The 20,970-nt window shown below is 38.3% G+C and overlaps 1 protein-coding gene and 1 pseudogene across 5 annotated transcripts in view; one reads left to right on the forward strand and one right to left on the reverse strand.

Moving 5' to 3' along the window:
• Positions 1–20,970, forward strand: part of BEND5 (BEN domain containing 5) — a 1,441,067-nt gene that overhangs the window by 182,577 nt on the left and 1,237,520 nt on the right. The window lies entirely within an intron of this gene.
• The window catches only part of LOC144338703 (zinc finger protein 135-like), a 31,921-nt pseudogene that overhangs the window by 830 nt on the left and 10,121 nt on the right, over positions 1–20,970 (reverse strand).

Here is a 20,970-nt window from a genome sequence, read left to right on the forward strand (position 1 = left end):
AAAATATAGTTTTGCAAACCAGGAAAGGAAGAGACAGAGGGAGAAACAGAATAAGGAAGAGGAAAGTAAGGAATAAGGAAAGGAAGAGGAAAGAACAGAATAAGGAAAGGAAGGGGAGAGGAAGGAAAAAACAGTTGGCACAAGGAGTATGGGTAGAGTCTGTGAGGGGAGCATAGAGGAGGGTGCAGCGGGGATGCCCAGGAGAGAGCATTCAGATGCATGGATGCACTGGACTTGGAAGGAGCAATGTGGGAACTAGGCCCCAGCTACAGTGGCCTCTGTGATGCCAGGTGGCAACAAAGAAAAAGGTGCTGCATGGGTGAAGTCTGCTGACACCCAACTTCTTCCTGGCAGCATATGCTGTTGTGCCACCTCACTCTAGATGTAAAGGAACCTATCTGCTCCCCACAAACAGGAATAGCTGCAACATGCATCACTAGGAGGAAGATAAATGACCCATGGTGTATTAGAGTACTTTGATCTGCCTTATTTTGTCTGTTTCACTAACTGGGAACTCCCTGAGGGTAGGGGTTTCTGTCCACCTTGCTCACCACTGTATCTATAACCCATAGCAAGACTTCAATATACATGCTTAATGAATGAACAAATGCACTCCCTCCTCCTGCTTCCTGGCAGGACTCCCTTTTTGCCCTGGGTACCCAGCCGTCTCTGCACAGCCATGACCTGGGTGCATGCTGCCCCTACCCTGACCCCACAGTGGCCTAGAGGTGTGAGGTGGGTACCTTCCCCATATTGTTATGCTTCAGTGAAAAGTTCAATTTAAAAAAAAAGTTAAACCAGGGGTGACTGGCAGAATAGTGGCTTTCCAGGATGCCCACATCCTAACCCCAGAACCTATATGTTTCCAATTATATGGGAGGGAGGAATTAACATTGCTAATCAGCTGACATTAAGAGAGAAATTATACTGGATTTTCTGAGTGGACTTGTGTAATCACAAAGGTCCTTAAATGTGGAAAAGAGGCAGAAGGGTCAGAGTCAGAGTGAATAAGATGTGAGACTTGACAAGCCCTCGCTGACTGTGAAGATGGACAAGGCTATAGCCAAGGAATGTGGGTGCCTCTAGAAGCTGAAAAATGCAAATAGATGGATTCTTAGCCAGGCACAGAGCCTCATGCCTGTAATCTCAACAGCTAAACTGAAAGGCCTTGGAAAGCACAGTTGAAGAAATATGAACTGGGCTTATTGAAACCTGTTTGCATGCCTCTTCAACTGCTCTTTTCAAGTAATCTGAGAAACAGCTTTGAAGGGGACTTCTGATGCACGTAAACCACCCTCTTATGCTTTAGTAGTAAAATAACCACAAGAGGAGACACATCTTGTTATTAAATATGGTTGAGTTTTTTTTTTTTAAATAGCAATTTAAGATACTACTGGAATGATTATAGTATGTATATATATTAGTGTAAATTCTAAGACATAATTTTTCTACTGATAACCAGAAAATGATAATTTTCAATTAGAATTTACTTTTTACTTACTATTATTGTTGCTTCCCATTTGTAAATAACACTGGAATAATTATATTAACTAGCAAACTAGAATGTTGTCTGTGTTTTTATTCTTCATGCTCCATAAGATAATATTTTGATAATATACTTCAGCATTGAAAAATCTATACAAATTATGGGTTATCATATAGCTTTCAAATTGAGTTGGCATCTGAAGGTTTAGGAATATCTTGTGCAGGTCATTTGACTATTTGCAATTAATTCCATTTTCCACCTTTACTCTGTAGTGTTAGGGACTAAATTCTGAAAATTGCATTTCCCAGCCTTCCTTGTCAACTGACTTCTAGCTATCTCAGCTAAGAGGACCCTCTTGCAGGAGTATATAGGGCAGGAAGAAGGAAGAAGACTAGGTATTTCTTTTTCTTTCTCTTTTGGGTGGCATCTTCAGCAGTGGCTACACCTACATTCATGGTTTTGCCAAACAATTCCTTTCTTGTGATATCATCATTGTTGGATAGCCTGAGCTCTCAGGATATCAATAGCATTTGTCTTTGCCTTCTGTCTATGAGTACAGTAGACACTTCTTACTGTTGTTAATCTCTGTGTTGCCCCACTCTTTCTTACTTTTTCCCAGTCTCCCCTGTTTGGCCTTTTGGCTTTCCCACTAGTTGAGCAACTAGTTTTCTATAGTAAATTCCTTTTATTGAACTACCTGGCATGAGCTCTTTCACTGACCCGTTTTTGATTCATTCTTGAATGCTAAGGGCAAGAAACCTTTCTCATTGATTCCCTGGGGTTACTGTAAATGATGGGGTTGGATCCTCACTCACCACCTCCTGCTTCCAATAGCTCAGGGCTATAGTAGTTGGCATGATTTGCTGAACCATAGGAGAAGCTGTTTTTTTGTTTGTTTTGAGACAGAGTCTCACTCTGTCACCCAGGCTGCAGTGCAGTGTCGCTCAGGCTGGAGTGCAGTGGCGTGATCTCAGCTCGCTGCAAGCTCTGCCTCTCGGGTTCATGCCATTCTCCTGTCTCTGCCTCCCGAGTAGCTGGGATTACAGGTGCCTTCCACCACACTCAGCTAATTTTTTGTATTTTTAGTAGAGACGGGATTTCACTGTGTTAGCCAGGATGGTCCAATCTCCTGACCTTGTGATCCACCTACCTTGGCCTCCCAAAGTGCTAGGATTACAGGTGTGAGCCACTGCGCCTGGCCAGGAGAAGCTCTGTTTTAATGGTCATAGTTGACACTAGTGGCTCAATGTGTTGCCAACCTTGCAATTTCCTTACCTAGGTCATGCTTAATTATTTCATACCACCTTGGTGAATCATGTTCGTGACCAGTTTTTAACATTTTAAAATGGAGTTTATGTATACAGACTTAAGGGCTACACAGATTTTGGAAGGAGGATTCTGATCCCCTCACAGTATAAACAAAGCCACCACAAGTTCGAACTGGTCGGGCCAATCGCAGCTCAGCAAAGCAGCTACAGCCAGACTGCATCTCTAGAATCCTCCTTTCTGGGCAGGGCATCTCTGAAAGAAAGGCAGAAGTCCCAGTTAGGGGCTTATAGATAAAACTCCCATCTCCCTTGGACAGAGCACCTGGGGGAAGGGGCGGCTGTGGGCGCAGCTTCAGCAGACTTAAACGTTCCTGCCTGCAGGTTCTGAAGAGAGCAGTGGATTCACCAGCACAGCACTTGAGCTCTGCTAAGGGGCAGACTGCCTCCTCAAATAAGTTCCTGACCCCTGTGACTCCTGATGGGGAGACACCTCCCATCAGGGGTCAACAGACACCTCATATAGGAGAGCTCCATCTGGCATTTGGCAGGTGCCTCTCTGGGACGAAGCTTCCAGAGGAAAGAGCAAACAGCAATCTTAGCTGTTCTGCAGCCTCCGCTGGTGATACTCAGGCAAACGGGTCTGGAGTGGACCTCCAGCAGACTCCAGCAGACCTACAGCAGAGGGGCCTGACTTAAAAGGAAAACTAACAAACAGAAAGGAATAGCATCAACATAAACAAAAAGGATGTCCACACAACAGCTCCATCTAAAGGTCACCAATGTCGAAGACCAAAGGTAAATAAATACACAAAGATGAGGAAAAACCAGCATAAAAAGGCTAAAAATTCCAAAAACCAGAACACCTCTTCTCCTCCAAAGGATCACAACTCCTCACCATCAAGGGAACAAAACTAGACAGAGAATGAGTTTGATGAATTGACAGAAGTAGGCTTCAGAAGGTATGTAATAACAAACTCCTCCGAGCTAAAGGAGCATGTTCTAACCCAATGCAAGGAAGCTAAGAATCTTGCAAAAAGGATAGAGGAATTGCTAAGTAGAATAATTAATTTAGAGAAGAACATAAATGACCTGGTGGAACTGAAAAACACAGGATGAGAACTCTGTGAAGCATACTTCAGTGTCAATAGCTGAACAGATCAAGTGGAAGAAGGAATATCAGAGATTGAAGATCAACTTAATGAAATAAAAAAGCATGAAGACAATATTAGAGAAAAAGAATGAAAAGGAATGAACAAAGCCTCCAAGAAGCATGGGGCTATGTGAAAACATCAAACCTATGTTTGATTGGTGTACCTGAAAGTGATGGGGAGAATGGAACCAAGTTGGAAAACACACTTCAGGATATTATCCAGGAGAAATTCCCAACCTAGCAAGACAGGCCAACATTCAAATTAGGAAATACAGAGAACACCACAAAGATACCCCTCAAGAAGAGCAACCCCAAGACACATAATCATCAGATTTACCAAGGTTGAAATGAAGGAAAAAATGTTAAGGGCAGCCAGAGAGAAAGGTTGGGTTACCCACAAAGGGAAGCCCATCAGACTAACAGTGGATCTCTCTGCAGAAATCCTACAAGCCAGAACCAGAAGAGAGTGGGGACCAATATTCATCATTCTTAAAGAAAAGAATTTTTAACCCAGAATTTCATATCCAGTCAAACTAAGCTTCATAAGTGGAGGAGAAGTAAAATCCTCTACAGATAAGCAAATGCTGAGAAATTTTGTCACCACCAGGCCTGCCTTACAAGAGCTCCTGAAGGAAGCACTAAATATGGAAAGGAAAAACCGGTACCAGCTACTGCAAAAACATACCGAATTGTAAAGACAATTGGCACTATGAAGAAACTGCATCAACTAACGAGCAAAATAACCAGGTAGCATCATAATGACAGGATCAACCTCATACATAACAATGTTAACCTTAAGTGTAAATGGGCTAAATGTCTCAATTAAAAGACACAGACTGGAAAGTTGGATAAAGAGTCAAGACCCATCAGTGTGCTGTATTCGGGAGACCCATCTCACCTGCAAAGACACACATAGGCTCAAAATAAAGGGATGGAGGAATATTTACAAGAAACTGGATAGGAAAAAAAGCAGGGGTTGTAATCCTAGTCTCTGATAAAACAGACTTTAAACCAACAATGATCAAAAAAGACAGAGAAGGGTAATACATAATGGTAAAGGGATCAATGAGATAAGAAGAGCTAACTATCCTAAATATATATGCACCCAATACAGGAGCACCCAGATTCATGAAGCAAGTTCTTAGAGACCTACAAAGAGACGTAGCCTCGCACACAATAATAATGGGAGCCTTTAACACCTCACTGTCAACATTAGACAGATCAACAGACAGAAAATTAACAAGGATATTCAGGACTTGAACTCAACTCTTGACCAAGTGGACCTAATAGACATCAGCAGAACTCTCCACCCCAAATCAACAAAATATACATTCTTCTCATCTCCATATCACACTTGTTATAAAATTGACCACATAATTGGAAGTAAAACATTCCTCAGCAAATGCAAAAGAATGGAAATTATAACAAACATTCTCTCAAACCACAGTGTAATCAAATTAGAACTCAGGATTAAGAAACTCACTAAAAACTGCACAACTACATGGAAACTGAACAACCTGTTCATGAATGACTGCTGGGTAAACAATGAAATTAAGGCAGAAATAAATAAGTTCTTTGAAAGCAATGAGAACAAAGAGATAATGTACCAGAATCTCCGAGACACAGCTAAAGCAGCGTTTAGAGGGAAATTTATACCACTAAATGCCCACAGAAGAAAGTGGGAAAGATCTAAAATTAACACCTAACATAACAATTAAAAGAACTAGAGAATCAAGAGAAAATGAATTTAAAAGCTAACAGAAGACAAGAAATAACTAAGATCAGAGCAGAACTGAAGGAGATTGAGAAACAAAACACCCTTCAATGAATCCAGGAACTGGTTTTTTGAAAAGATTAACAGAAAGGATAGACGTCTATCCAGACTAATGAAGAAAAGTGAGAAGAATCAAATAGACACAATAATAAGTGATAAAGGGGATATCACCACTGATCCCACAGAAATACAAACTACCGTCTGAGAATACAATAAACACTTATATGCAAATAAACTAGAAAATCTAGAAGAAATGGATAAATTCCTGGACACATACACCCTCCCAAGACTAAACCAGGAGAGAGTCGAATCCCTGAAGAGACCAATAAGAAGTTCTGAAGTTGAGGCAGTAATTAATAACATACCAACCAAAAAAAGCCTAGGAACAGACAGATTCACAGCCAAATTCTACCAGAGGTACAAAGAGGAGCTGGTACTATTCCTTCTGAAACTATTCCAAACAATAGAAAAAGAAGGACTCATCCCTAACTCATTTTATGAGGCCAAATATTGGCTGATACCAAAACCTGGCAGAGACACAACAAAGAAAATTTCAGGCCAATATCCCTGATGAACATCGATCCGAAAATCCTCAATAAAATCCTAGCAAACTGAATCCAGCAGCACATCAAAAAGCTTATCTGCCACGATCTAGTCGGCTTCATCCCTGGGATGCAAGGCTGGTTCAACATATGCAAATTAATAAATGTAATTCATCACATAAACAGAACCAATGACAACAACCACAATTATCTCAATAGATGCAGAAAAGGCCTTCGATAAAATTCAACACTGCTTCATGCTAAAAACTCTGAGTAAACCAGGTATTGATGGAACGTATATCAAAATAATAAGAGCTATTTATGACAAACCCACAGCCAATATCATACTGAATGGGCAAATGCTGGAAGCATTCGCTTTGAAACCAGTACAAGACAAGGATGCCTTCTCTTACCACTCCTATTCAGCATATTATTGGAAGTTCTGGCCAAGGCAGTTAGGCAAGAGAAAGAAATAACGGGTATTCAAATAGGAAGAGAGGAAGTCTAATTGTATCTATTTGCATGTGACATGATTGTATATTTAGAAAACCCCATTGTGTCAGCCCCAAGTCTCCTTAGTTTGCTGAAGCAACTTCAGCAAAGTCTCAGGATACAAAATCCATGTCCAAAAATCACAAGCATTCCTATACACCAATAATAGAGAGCGAGCCAAATCATAAGTGAACTCCCATTCACAATTGCTACAAAGAGAATAAAATACCTAGGAATACAACTTACAAGGGATATGAAGGACCTGTTCAGGGAGAACTACAAACCACTGCTCAAGGAAATAAGAGAGAACACATGGGAAAACATTCCATGCTTATGGATAGGAGGAATCAGTATTGTGAAAATGGCCATACTGCCCAAAGTAATTTATAGATTCAGTGCTATCCCCATCAAGCTACCATTGACTTTCTTGACAGAATTAGAAAAAACTACTTTAAATTTCATATGGAATCAAAAAAGAGCTCGCATAGCCAAGACAATCCTAAGCAAAAAGAACAAAGCTGGAGGCATCAAGCTACTTGACTTCAAACTATCTGACAAGGCTACAGTAACCAAAACAGCATGGTACTGGTACCAAAACATATATATATAGACCGATGGAACAGAACAGAGGCCTCAGAAATCACACTACACATCTACAACCATCTGATCTTTGACAAACCTGAGAAAAACAAGCAATGGGGAAAGGATTCTGCATTTAATAAATGGTGTTGGGAAAACTGGCTAGCCATATGCAGAAAACTGAAACTGGACCCCTTCCTTATACCTTATACAAAAATTGACTCAAGAAGGATTAAAGACTTAAATGTAAGACATAAAACCATACAAACCCTAGAAGAAAATCTAGGCAATACCATTCAGGACATAGACACGGGCAAAGACTTCATGACTAAAACACCAAAAGCAATGGCAACAAAAGCCAAGATTGACAAATGGGATCTATTTAAAGTAAAGAGCTTCTGCACAGCAAAAGAAACTATCATCAGAGTGAACAGGCAACCTACAAAATTGGAAAAAAATTTTGCTTTCTATCCATCTGATAAAGAATCTACAAAGAACTTAAACAAATTTACAAGAAAAAACAAAGAACCCTATCAAGAAGTGGGTGAAGGATATGAATGGACACCTCTTAAAAAGAGACATTTATGCAGCCAACTAATATATGAAAAAAAGCTTATCACCACTGGTCATTAGAGAAATGCAAATCAAAAACATTATGAGATACCATGTCATGCCAGTTAGAATGGTGATCATTAAAAAGTCTGGAGATAACATGCTGGAGAGGACATGGAGAAATAGGAACGCTTTTACACTGTTGGTGGGAGTGTAAATTAGTTCAACCATTGTGGAAGACAGTGTGGTGATTCCTCAGGAATCTAGAACCAGAAATATCACTGAACCCAGTAATCCCACTACTGGGTATATACCCAAAGGATTATAAGTCATTCTGCTGTAAAGACACATGCACACATATGTTTATTGCAACACTGTTCACAATAGCAAAGACTTGGAACTAACCCAAATGCCCATTAATGATAGACTGGATAAAGAAAACGTGGCACATATCCACTGTGGAATACTATGCAGCCATAAAAAGTGATGAATTCATGTCCTTTGCAGGGATGTGGATGAAGCTGGAAACCATCATTTTTAGCACACTGACACAGGAAGAGAAAAGCAAACACTGCATCTTTTCACTCATTAGTGGGAGTTGAACAATGAGAACACATGGACACAGGGAGAGGATTGTAACACACCAGAGCCTGTTGGGGGAGTGGGGGCCTAGGAGAGGGATGGCATTGGAAGAAATACCTAATATACACGATGGGTTGATGGGTACATGAAACCACCATGGCACATGCATAACTGTGTAACAAACCTGCACGTTCTGCACATGTTTTCCAGAACTTAAATAATAATAATAATAAACAAGATTTAATTATGTGTGAGATGATTTTGGAAAGATTTCCAGTAAAAATGGAAATGTCACTATATAGCATTACATCTTTATTTTTATAGTCTGATTTGTATCCTTGCCACTCCAGCAAGGTTGTTCTTTGAAGGGTTGCCAGGGGCATACTGATGTAATTTGATAGTTTTGTCTTAGCTTTTGATTCCTGTGCAACCTGACATTTCTAATGATTGCTCTTACTATCTGATACTGTCTTCCCCTGGCAACTGTGATTACAACATCTTCATTCTCTCCCTGTCTCGGACTGATATATCTTGTTTTCCTCCGCACATGACCTATAAGGCATTTTCCAAGGTTCAACTTACCTATCTTTAATCTTTATAAATATTGAGTACATATCTAATAACTCATAATCCATCCATCTACCTATCCATACATCCATAAAGAATTATTATTGTGCTTATTAAATATCCTGAATACATTAATTTATTTTTCTGTCTGCCTCTCTTATTTAAGCAATTAACATATGTTGCTCTGGCTTCCTTTCACTCAAGTTTCTTCTCCCTCATTATCTATTCTTTACATAGTACCCAGAAAGATTCTTTAAAATTCAAATCACATCTCATTCTTTCCCTACTTAATACCTTCATTGGCTTCCCATCAGAGTTAGAATATAATGCCGACTTCTTATCCTGACTACAAAGTGATCAGTGACTACTTGGTCTGACCCTTGACTACTTTTCTGACTTCAGCTCATGACATTCTTACTCTTCCCAATAATGCTGTAGCCATAGTGACTTTCTGCCTGTTCCCAGAGCAGGCCATATTTGTTCTTTAGGCTGTTTGATTCAGCCAATTTTTTTTTTTCTAGAATTCTGACCACCCCCTACACCATCTTTACTTTTTGGTATTCAGATTTCAGGTTAAATATTGCTTCCTCAGAGATACCTTCTGTGATGATCCAAAGCAGCTACCCAGTTTCTCTATTATAGCATTTTGTTTTCATATGCTACTTGCTTTTTTGTTTATCTGCCTTTCTTATGATAAAAATAGTTACTTTGACTATTTGCTCTATCTCCAGAGCCTAACGTAGAGTAGGCATTCAATAATTATTTGTTAAATGGGTGAATGCAATTATGTGCAGATACTGAAGGTACAAAGATAATAGTAGCAATGACTTTTTTTTACTGCGTTGGTTATTAGCCTTTCTTAGGTAACAGGCATCTGTTCATAAGAATCTAATGAAAGCTATGAACTCTCTTCCAATAAAAATACAATTATGCCCATATTATAACATTTTGTCTAAACATTAGAAGCTTGTTTGATTTATTGAGTACTTACTCTTTGTTAGACACTTTACTAGTGTCCCCCCTCCTCCTTTAGAAACGATGAAATACAGTTTCATTAAGTATCTCTACATAATTAAGCCCTAGTAAAATGCTTCTCAGAGCTATATGTGGTCAAGAACCAACTTTATTTCTCCCCAGTCTGTCATGGCTCTCTATGTAATCCTACTGTGCATGACTTGTATGATGCTCATGCCATGTGCAATTTGCCACATAAGTTTGCCAACATTTAAATTTATTTACACTCTATTCAACTAGATAAGTACACCAATTATGAGTTTGGATGTCAAATGACTGTAAAAGTATCATACTGTACTTACTTGGGAGCAATGTATAACAAACGAATTTGCAGACCAGCATCAATTTATGGACCAAATTTTGAATAACACTGCCTTGGAAAGTATCATCAGCCTTGAACTCTCTTCAAGGTAGTGATTCTATATTTTAAACTATCTGATTGTGTCCGTAGCTAGATGTGTATTGGTAGTTTAAAATGGACAGCTCCCCAAACCAAACTTCTGTTTTAACTTCAAAACAGAAGAACCCTTTTGACCTTAAAACTTTTTTTAATTTCAAAAATTCTAATAGTTTTCTAGTCATTCTAGAGTCATCTTTTGCTTTTCTTTACCACCCCATCTAATTGCTTATTAAATCTTATTTCTCCATCTTAGTGTTTTTCACTGATTTTTTATTATTACTCTACTTTTTGGATACTTTTTCCTAGTCCCCCAGCTCCCTGAAATTTCAATGCTACTGATATACTGCATATCTCTTTAGGTGCTGTGATCTTTCAGAGGGCAACGAATCATTGTAATAGTCTAAAATATTTTGCTCCAAATGAAAGCACCCCCATTGAGAATTCATACTCTACCTGTATGATCTTTCTCATTTTATTCTACTAACCAATATCAAATCCGTATTTTTTTTTTTTTTTTTTTTTTTTGAGACGGAGTCTCGCTCTGTCGCCCAGGCTGGAGTGCAGTGGCCGGATCTCAGCTCATGGCAAGCTCCGCCTCCCGGGTTTACACCATTCTCCTGCCTCAGCCTCCCGATCCGTATTGTTTTTAATGTTAATTATGATACTCTCTTTGTTTGGTATGTTCTTTTTCACATTTTTATTGAAATCTATGCTCAAAGTCTGTACCCAAACTTACTTTCTCCTATGATCTCTGCAGCTGTATATGGCTTTTCCTTCTTCCAGTTTACAATTTCAGTTTTACTAATATTTCTTTTGTGGAACATAGCTTTTCACTGTGCCTGCAAGCATAAACTCCTCGAGGGCAGAAACCATGATTTCTTTTCTTTTCTTGCAATGGCTAGCTCTTAACAGGTGCACAAAACATCCATGGATAAATGAATAAATGACAATTGCTTCAACATAAAATCGTGGGTCCTAAAATAATTGGCAAGTTTACACTCACCCTAAAGCCCTTATTATTTCATGGATGAGTAAAAACAATTTTCTATAGTTTCTTCTCCTATTTCTGCCTTCTTTGTCTATAGAGGGATAGAGTTATTATATAAGATGATATCATGAAAACCTGATATGGTTCCTTGCTTTGTCATCAACTCATTCTCATATTTAGGTATTAGATATCCTAAAGGAGCTGAGTGTAGATGGATTAACTTGACTCAGTGCCTTCATCTTAGTCTTCGTTTTGTCACTCTGTTCATAATTTACATATCAATCACAGAAGGTTTGTATTTGAAGTGTCCCTTAAATATGGCAGAACATACTTGTTTAAAACAAATGTGTTGCAAGAATGTCTCATAGGGCAGATTTCATTGCCACATTTAGAAGCAAATGCTCATACCCATATGTACTAGTTAATTCCTTCCCAATATGTTTTGCTTGTTTTTTAAAAAAACCTTCCTGTGCACTAAACTTCAATTACAGAGGGTTTTTGTTTTGTATTAATTTTTATAATTTTTCCTGAAGAGTGCTCCAACACAGGAAAAAAACAACTTTTTAAACTTATCAATTTATACAAATATTAAAATTGTTTTAGAATATTATCTAAATTACTTTTCATTTTAAATTTATTAGTATTTAAAGTTATTATATGGAAAATCATGTAGCTAGTGGAATCCTAGCTTTGGAAACAAACAGTTCTGGTTGTGAGTTTTGGTTTTATTATTTACTATCTGGATGGCCTTGTTTGAGTTATTTAGTATATTCATCAGGGTTCTCCAGAGAAACAGAACCAAAAAGGTTGTGTGTGTGTGTGTGTGTGTGTGTGTGTGTGTGTGTGTAGATTTATTTTAAGGAATTGGCTCACATGTTTATGAAAGGTGGCAAGTCCAGAATCTGCAGAGTGGGCCAGCAGGTTAGAGATCCAGGGAAGAGCCAGTGCTGCAGTTGGTCTGAAGGCCATCTGCTGGCAGAATTTCCTGTTATTCAAGGAGGTCAGTCTTTTGTTCTATTCAACCCCTCAACCGATTGGATGAGGTCTACCCACATTATGGAGGGCAATCTGCTTTAATCAAAATCTGTTAATTTAAATGTTAATCTCATCCAAAAACACCATCACAGAGACATCCGGAGTAAAGATTTGATCACGTATCTTGGCACGGTGACCCAGCTAAATTGACACATACAATTACCCATCACATTTAGCCTTTCTAAACTTCTGTTTTCTCATTTTAAAATATGTGGAATAATGAGCTATCTTGTAGAATGGTTGTGAAAATTACATAAGGTAATGTATCAAATGCCTATTACATAGTAGGCACTTGATAAATGTTAACAACATAAATTTTTTTGTCCCGTTCCTCCTCCTTCTTATGTCCTATTCCTTCTTCTTCCTGTTTTCATGGAATTAAAATAAGACCCATGATTGTTTAGTGGATGATGCAGAATATTCATGCATGCTTTAAAATACATCACAGAAGAGGGCATATTATTTAGAAAAACAAAAGAAAATGACAGTTTTTTTTTTAATCAGTAAAGAAGATAGAGTCAGTTAGAACCATTCAGTGTTTTGAAAACCATGTATTGAGTTGCTCACCATATTCTATCTGGGTCTTGCTTAGGAAGCTGTAACAGGTTGGGTGACTTATCAGGGTGGTTACTTACTGGCAGAGCAAATAAGAGAGGCTCTATTATGAGTGGAGAAAAAAAATCTACGGAGTAGTATGGAGTGAAAATCAACAGAAACAAACCAAAAAATAGTAATAGCTCAGATTCAGAAGAGGATGAATCAGATAAGAATCTTCAGTGCATCCTCATTGTTTATGAAATGAAGCCCAAGCATCTTATCATAGCATTTAGCACTTTCCATGACTTTACCCACTACCAACCTTTCCAGACATTTTTCTTAGCCCTCTTTGCCTTAGTTTTAGAGTATATTTACACAGTTTTAGTTCTTCACATATGTGGTGTAATTTTATGCTTCCTTGCTTTAGTTTATATGATTATCTTTGTCTTAAAAGCCATTCCTACCTTTCTTTCTCTGGCTTATTTGCATTTATCCTTCAAGATAGCTCAGTTATCTAACCAGGAAGCCTTCTCTGAAGCCCTAGGTCTGTTTAAGTGAATGGTTTCATTGCTTCTGAAACCATAGGTTTGTTTAAGTGAATAGCTTCTATTGCTTCTAAGCTTTTCATTATCAATCATTTCTTTGTTGATGTGCCTTCCCTTGTGATTCAAATGCCATATCTCATTCATTTGACAAACCGTGAGGCTCAAACACAGAGCTTAGCATTGTTAGTAAACATTTATTAACTGTAATGCAGGAATCTTTACCTTGGACAGAGGTTGCTTGTATAACCCAGTTGTCAGCCCAAGAACCATATCCTGTACTTCTCTATATATCTTCATTTTGACTCTCAGTTCCTCTTTTGTTAGGATTCTTAGAGAGCTGCAGCTGTCCACTTTCAGGTGGTGTCTACATATTGTGCAGAACCACCTGAGAACCAGGCCCTAGTCTTCTCTCCCTCTGTCAACTGGTCACAGGGAACTAGCGTTCTTCCTCTGTAGGTACCCTGCAAAGCCATTTATTACTGAGGATTGGCAGGGAGCACCTCTTCCTCCCACCATTCCTGGAAACTTTGACTTCTCTTTCCCAATGTATAGGATGTTTTTCGCTCCCAGTGGAACTCTGCTGTTTCTACTAGCATAATCCTAGCTAAGGTCAGGAAAGGAAGTGTTGGGGGCAACATTTTCTTTTTTATTGCCATGCAAACCTCCCATGAGGTAAGAGAGCTCAGAGAGCCTAGAGAAGAGTGTGTATGGTGTGTGGGTGGGAGGCAGGGGAATAAATGTTCAATGTTGGAAAAAATAGAATGTAGGATATCATTTATCAGCACAGATTAACATCTCAATAAATTATCCTATGAAACAGTTCATTGTTAGTCTGGCATTTTTTTTTTCTTGTACACGGATTGGTATTGCCTAGGAATCAGAAGACCTGACACTTATCTATGTGGTCTAGGGAAAAATCACCTAACTTCTCTGAATGTGTTGTCTTACCACTAAAAGGAATAATGAACCCTGTCCTGCTTAGTTGACAATATTTCTGTTTCACACAATTAATAGAAGATAGCAGAAATGTTCTGTAAGTTGCTAATATACTACCAAATAAAAAGAGTTTTGGTATTGTGAATGCATGGCAAGAGAGAAATGTCTCAGTATGTTTTAAGTCATGGTAGCCAAATTATATTACAATAACAAACACCTTTTTGGAAAAGTCACAAATAATTTCCACTTACATTGCATTGGACAAAATGTGTCATATGGCCACGTCTATTTTCAAGGGGCCAAAAAGTGAAATTCTCCCCTGTGCCCTGGAAGTGAACAGAATAAATATGGCCAGAGAAGTATTGATCATCTATCAATATGCCAGGAAACATTATATACTTTATCTCTAATTCTCCTAAGAATCCCATGAAATTGGCATTATTTTTCTAATATTTCAGATGAGGAAATATTAGAGGCTCAAAGATGAGTAATTGTTAGTAAATGATAGAGCTGGGATTTGACTTTAGTGTGTGTGACTCAAAGGCCTCGACTCTTTCCACTGTGTCACTCATTTCCTTGTCCCTGCAGTTTTGCTAGCCACGGATGACTTGGAATGGAAGATTTAAGTTGAGGTTAATATTATCTATTTGTCAAAAGTAATAATAAATAATAGGAGTGTTACAAGCTTGCAGCTCTTACATCTGGGTCTTGTTCTTTCCATTCTGTATCATGAAAGTAATTGGTGCTGTGTTTTGGGGATTGAATGTTTTATATGTATACCACACACACACCATATACATATACACATATCATATTGGTTCTTTTAATCTATGGAATCCTGAGTAATGTGATTATCCCAGCAGTCTAGGATGCCAAGGCAGGAGGATCACCTGAGCCCAGGAGTTCAAGACTAGTCTGGGAAACATAGGGAGACTCCAACTCTACAAAAATTTTAAAAAACATTGCAAGGCATCATGGCATGCACCTATAATTCCAGCTACTTGGGAGCTGAGGTTGGAAGATTGCTTGAGCCTGGAAGATTGAGGCTGCAGTGGGTCATGATGGTGCCACTGCACTCCAGCCTGAGTGACAGAGCAAGACCAAGACCTCATCTCCAAAAAAAAAAAAAAACAAAAAAACCAACATGTGATTATGAAATTCAACAACAAACATGAACTGTTCTTTAAAGGAAAGGCTCATACTCAATTATTCTTTTAGTCATCATTTTATTGAGGATCCTTAATGGAATCTTTACATTGACATTTACACATTGTCTTATGTGGATATTAAGTAGTTGTTACCACCAGGAAGCTAAGTGACCAAATGTTTAATTTTTTTTTTCTGAAAATGCTTGCTGCTAGTGTGGATCAATGTCATTGCATTTCTAGCAACATTTGGCTTACTTACCTAAAACAACATTTGGCTTACCTTACATGAAACAAGTTACAAAAAATTAAGAACAGAAAGATTGATTTTTTCTAAGTTTTATAGTTTCTCCTGACAACTTCTCTGCAATCCCAGGCATAGATTAATGAATGGCACATGCACAAAGTGATATCAGCTCACATATATGACATTACTCGGATGTCTCAAATCCGGAAAAAGCATATGAATGATTTATGGAATTGATATTAATCTCTTTCCAGTAAATGCATTACTTTAGTTACATGGGAAATTGATGTTACTACTCTAATGCCAAATTAATTTCTTTCTTGCTGGATCAGCATTACAAATGGGATTAGATGTTAGCCTTTTACATATATAAACAGGGTAAAATATGGAAAGCAATCTTATAAGTAAAATTTGGATGCCATTGCTGATGGGAAGAATATACACCTTTTCTTTGTTTGTATATTTTCTTCTTTCTCAGATTTGTGTATCCAAAGGTATAGGATCATATTTAAAGTATAGCTTAATATTACTTAGGAATAGAATAACTATAATTTAGTCTCAATATTTAACACAGGATTATAAATAACAGTATTGCGAATGAGAATTATGTGTTATTAAAAAACCCTGAAATCTTAAAGAAGATGACTATTTTTCAAGGAAAATTTTACCCCATAATTCTTAACGACATTAATAAACGACAGTATTTTTAACTTATAGTGCATAAAGGAAACTGGAAACTTATCAGGCAATCTCTTCTTCCATGTATATGCCTGGTCCTGCATGATCTATAGTCTCCTTGTTCCTGAGTACTTTATATTCCATTCCCTGCCCTTCAGGTCAACTTTCTTTTTAAGGTTTTTAGTTTCTGTTTCAAGCTTGCTGAGTGTTCACTTGCTTGCCATAGGGTTGACTGGCCTTTTCAACATACTCTAACAAACTCAGTCTTGTATTTCAATTCCAAATTATTGGAAGGAAAATACAATTTTCTCAGTTTGGGTCTGGTCAACTGTAACCAAAGAGAGTGGTCATTGTGTGTATAGGGCTGCCTCTTCAGGGAGGTGGGTAGGTTACATTCTCTAAGAGGCTGTGAGTGGAGGAGAAGTGATGGACATCTCTAATATAGTTGGGTTTCGTGTTTGCAAAGGTTCCTCCAGTTTGACCAATCTATGATTTTGTGAGCAGCTCCCATCTTAGACCTTTACCTTTCTCATCCTGGCTTCCAGCAGTTAAATCTGCTACTGATGGGTTTTGACTTCCATCCCAGTCTGCCTCATCTCTGAGCCATTCTTGACCAGAGCATAATGTCTATGAGCAGTATCAGAGATGCTGCCAATTAGTCTTGTTATGTAATGTACAAGAGACAAACCCTTGTCACTAGTCTATAAGTTGTTATACTTCCTGCATTATTTTTATTGGTATTGTCTGTAAAAATGAGTTCTTTCTTGATACCCTCTTTTCTGTGCCAAAGTCTTACTCATCACTCAGCTTAGAATATTAGAATTAGTATCTTTTCAACTGTAGGTTATTGCCTGAACCCTTGCCCTCTAGATATGAATCTGATCTGGGAGGTCTAATTTTCACCATGTCTATTCTCATATCTACTTTTCATTTTTACCAATCACTGGATAAAATCCAGATATGAATAGACATATTTCCTTGGACCACTACATGACAAATATGCTTGGTCTACATTATTGTGTATGCCCATTACCTAGATCTTTTGGAAACTTTTCCAGCTTAAATCATGTCTGAGCATCCTGTGCTTTTTGGACACTGTGCTTCAGACTTTCTGGCCATCTTGCTGGGTCACTCTCGTCGGATCCAGTTCTGAATCCTGAAAGCATACTCTAATTATGATGGTATTATTCTGGTTGTATATGTAAACTGGTACTGGTGAGAGTTAAGGGTGGTAATGATAAGAGCTGAGCATGGTGCCTCAGGTAGTCTCAATGACCCAGGAGACTCAGGCAGAAGGACCGCTTGAATCCAGGAGTTTGAGACCAGCCTGGGCAATATAGCAAGACCCCATCTCTTAAAAAATACATAGCCAGGCATGGTGGCTTATGCCTGTAAACCCCAGTGACTTGGGAGGCTGAGGCGGGAGGATTGCTTCAGCCTAGGAGCTTGAGGCTGCAGCGAGTCGTGATCCTGCCATTGCAATACATTCTGGGCAACAGAGTAAGACCTCCCACTAAAAAAAAACCGATGGTAATGATTGAAATTAGGTGAGTGTTTCCCTACCTAAGAAACAGCTACTTTTCAAAAGATTTGAATAGACATTTCTCAAAAGAAGACATACAAATGGCAAACAGGCATATGAAAAGGTATTCAATATCATTGATCATCAGAGAAATGCAAAGCAAAACTGTAATGAAATATCATCTTACCCTAGTTAAAATGGCTCATATCCAAAAGACAGGCAATAGTAAATGCTGGTGAGAATGTGGAAGAAAGGGACCCCCTCATATATTGTTAATGCAAATGTAAATTAGTACAATAACTATAGAGAACAGTTTGGAGTTAAGTTAATGAAAATAGAGCTACCATATGATCCAGCAACACTGCTAGGTATATACCCCAAAGAGAGGGAATCAGTATATCAAAAGGATATCTGCACTGCCATATTTGTTGCAGCACTGTTCATAATAGCCAAGATTTCGAAGCAATGTAAGTGTCCATCAACAGATGAATGGATAAAGAAAATGTGGCATGTATACATGATGGAGTACTATTCAACCATAAAAAGAATGAGATCCTGTCATTTGCAACAACATGGAACTGAAAGTCAATGTGTTAAGTGAAATAACCCAGGCACAGAAAGACAAACATCTCATGTTCTTGGTTATTTGTAGGATCTAAAAATCAAAATAATTGAAGTCATGAAGTTAGAGAGTAGAAGAATGTTTAGCTGAGGCTGGGAAGGGTAGTGGAGGGTTAGGGTCAGTGAGGCTGGTTAAGGGTATAAAAAATAGTTAAAAAGAATGAGTAAGACCTAGTAGTTGATAGCCCAACAGGGTGAGTATAGTCAATAATAACTTTGTTGTACATTTTAAAATTTGATTGTTTGTAACACAAGGGATAAATGCTTGAGGGGATGAATACTCCATTTTCTGTGATGTGATTTTTACACATTGCATTGCATGCCTCTATCAAAACATCTCATGCACCCCATAAATATATATACCTACTATGTTCCCACAAAAAATAAAAATTAAAATTAATGGCTACTTTTCAAATTTTGACACCGTTTGTTTCTGTGCAGAATTTTGATCTGTGATTTCTGCCACTTATTTCCTATTCCAGGTGTCTTGGTAGCACTAGACCTAGATATTCCTTCAATGATTTTATATCTGTTGGTCTTATATAGTATTTGTACAACACTGCATTGAACCCTAGGGTACACGTGAGATGGGAGGAATGGGAAAATATATACTTGACACAGTGTTTGCCTTCAGAAAAGCTGGAAACCTAGTTAAAGATGCAGCACATATTCATCAGTAATACCTGGGAGTGAATCAAGCAAGGGAGAGAAGAAGGGTTGAATCCTCACTCATTAATTTATTACTCAAATATTTATAGAGCGTCTCCTGAGTCAGATTCTCTCCTAGGCAGTGGGAACTCAGAGGTAACTAAGACAGGATCCTTTCTCTCAGGGAGCTCACAATGTGATAGTGGATACAAGTAAGTACATTTAAGAGCTGTAGGGGCTGATAGTGTTCAAGACAGTGTCATCTGTCTGCTGCCTGTACTTAAATACAGTACTCATGTTCTTACCTCAGAGCTTTTGAACTTCTTCTGCCTGGAATACTCTTACATGATATATAGATACTTATATGGTGTACATTTCTCATGTCATTCCCATCTCTGCTGAAATGTCATTTTATTAGGGAGGTCTTTGCTGGCTACACAATTAATACAGTACTGTATTAGTCAGTTCTTATGCTGCTAATAAGGACATACCCAAAACTGGGTAATTTATAATGGACTCATGGTTCCACATGGCTGGGGAGGCCTCACGATCATGGTGGAAGGGGAAAGAGGAGCAAAGGCATCTCTTACATGGCAGCAGGCAAGAAAGCATGTGCAGGAGAACTGCCCTTTATAAAACCATCAGATCTCATGAAACATATTCACTCTCATGAGAACAGGATGGGAAAGACCTGCCCCCATGATTCAGTTACCTCCCACTCGGTGCCTCCCATAACATGTAAGGATTATGGGAGCTACAATTCAAGATGAGATTTGGGTGGGGACACAGCCAAACCATATCAAGTACTCTCTTTCTGTATTCCCTATCTCTGTTACTTTGTTTTGTTCTTAGCACTTATCATCACCAGACCTGTTATATATTTATTTTCTTATTATAAATCTACATCCTCTGGAATGTAAGCTCCATGAGAATAGGATTGTGTTTATTGAGTACTTTATATCCCCAGCACCTAGTACAGTGTTTTGTACATAATGGGTGCTTAAAAAATACTTACTGATTACATAAGTGAATAAATGAACGCATGAAGAATGAATGAGCGAGTCTGTATAGGGTATTACAGAGTCACCAAGGAGGGAGTGGCCATGTTTACCTGGGGACAAAGACTGGTGTCAGGAGACGAAGGCTAAGAATAGAGGATATTGGAGTAGAGATTATTTTGTCACATGCGATTAACATGTCTTTGCAGAGGCATAGGTTGATGACAATATTTCAGAGTTTGTAGCAGGAGAATGTCTTAAGCAAGGGCTGCTTTTAAATTCTATCATAGTGATGTGGCATTCTATCTTAATACAATTTTTAATGTTTTTCTTAATATTGTCATATTGTTTTTAATGCTTCTGCTTACTAGTGGTATAGTGAGGAGTCTTTCACTGAGTTGTGGGTTTCTTGAGGTGGACTGGGCTCAGAGTTGTTTTGTGTGTTATCAGAACCTGGCACAGTGGTTATGGGTTGCTTTGTCAGTAAGATATTCTTTTTTAGTAGCAATTAATTGGACTTTCCTTCGAGCTGGAACATTCTAGAATTCTGTGATTCTCCCTTAGCCTGGCACTTCTACAGGTATTGTTTAAGTTTCTTGCAGGTGATGTGCTTTTTAGTCCATTAAATCTTATAGCTCTGGCTTCTTTCCCATGTCTTTAATCT

The sequence above is a fragment of the Macaca mulatta genome, chromosome 1, assembly GCF_049350105.2.
Source record: "Macaca mulatta isolate MMU2019108-1 chromosome 1, T2T-MMU8v2.0, whole genome shotgun sequence".
Classification (NCBI taxonomy): Eukaryota; Metazoa; Chordata; class Mammalia; order Primates; family Cercopithecidae; genus Macaca; species Macaca mulatta.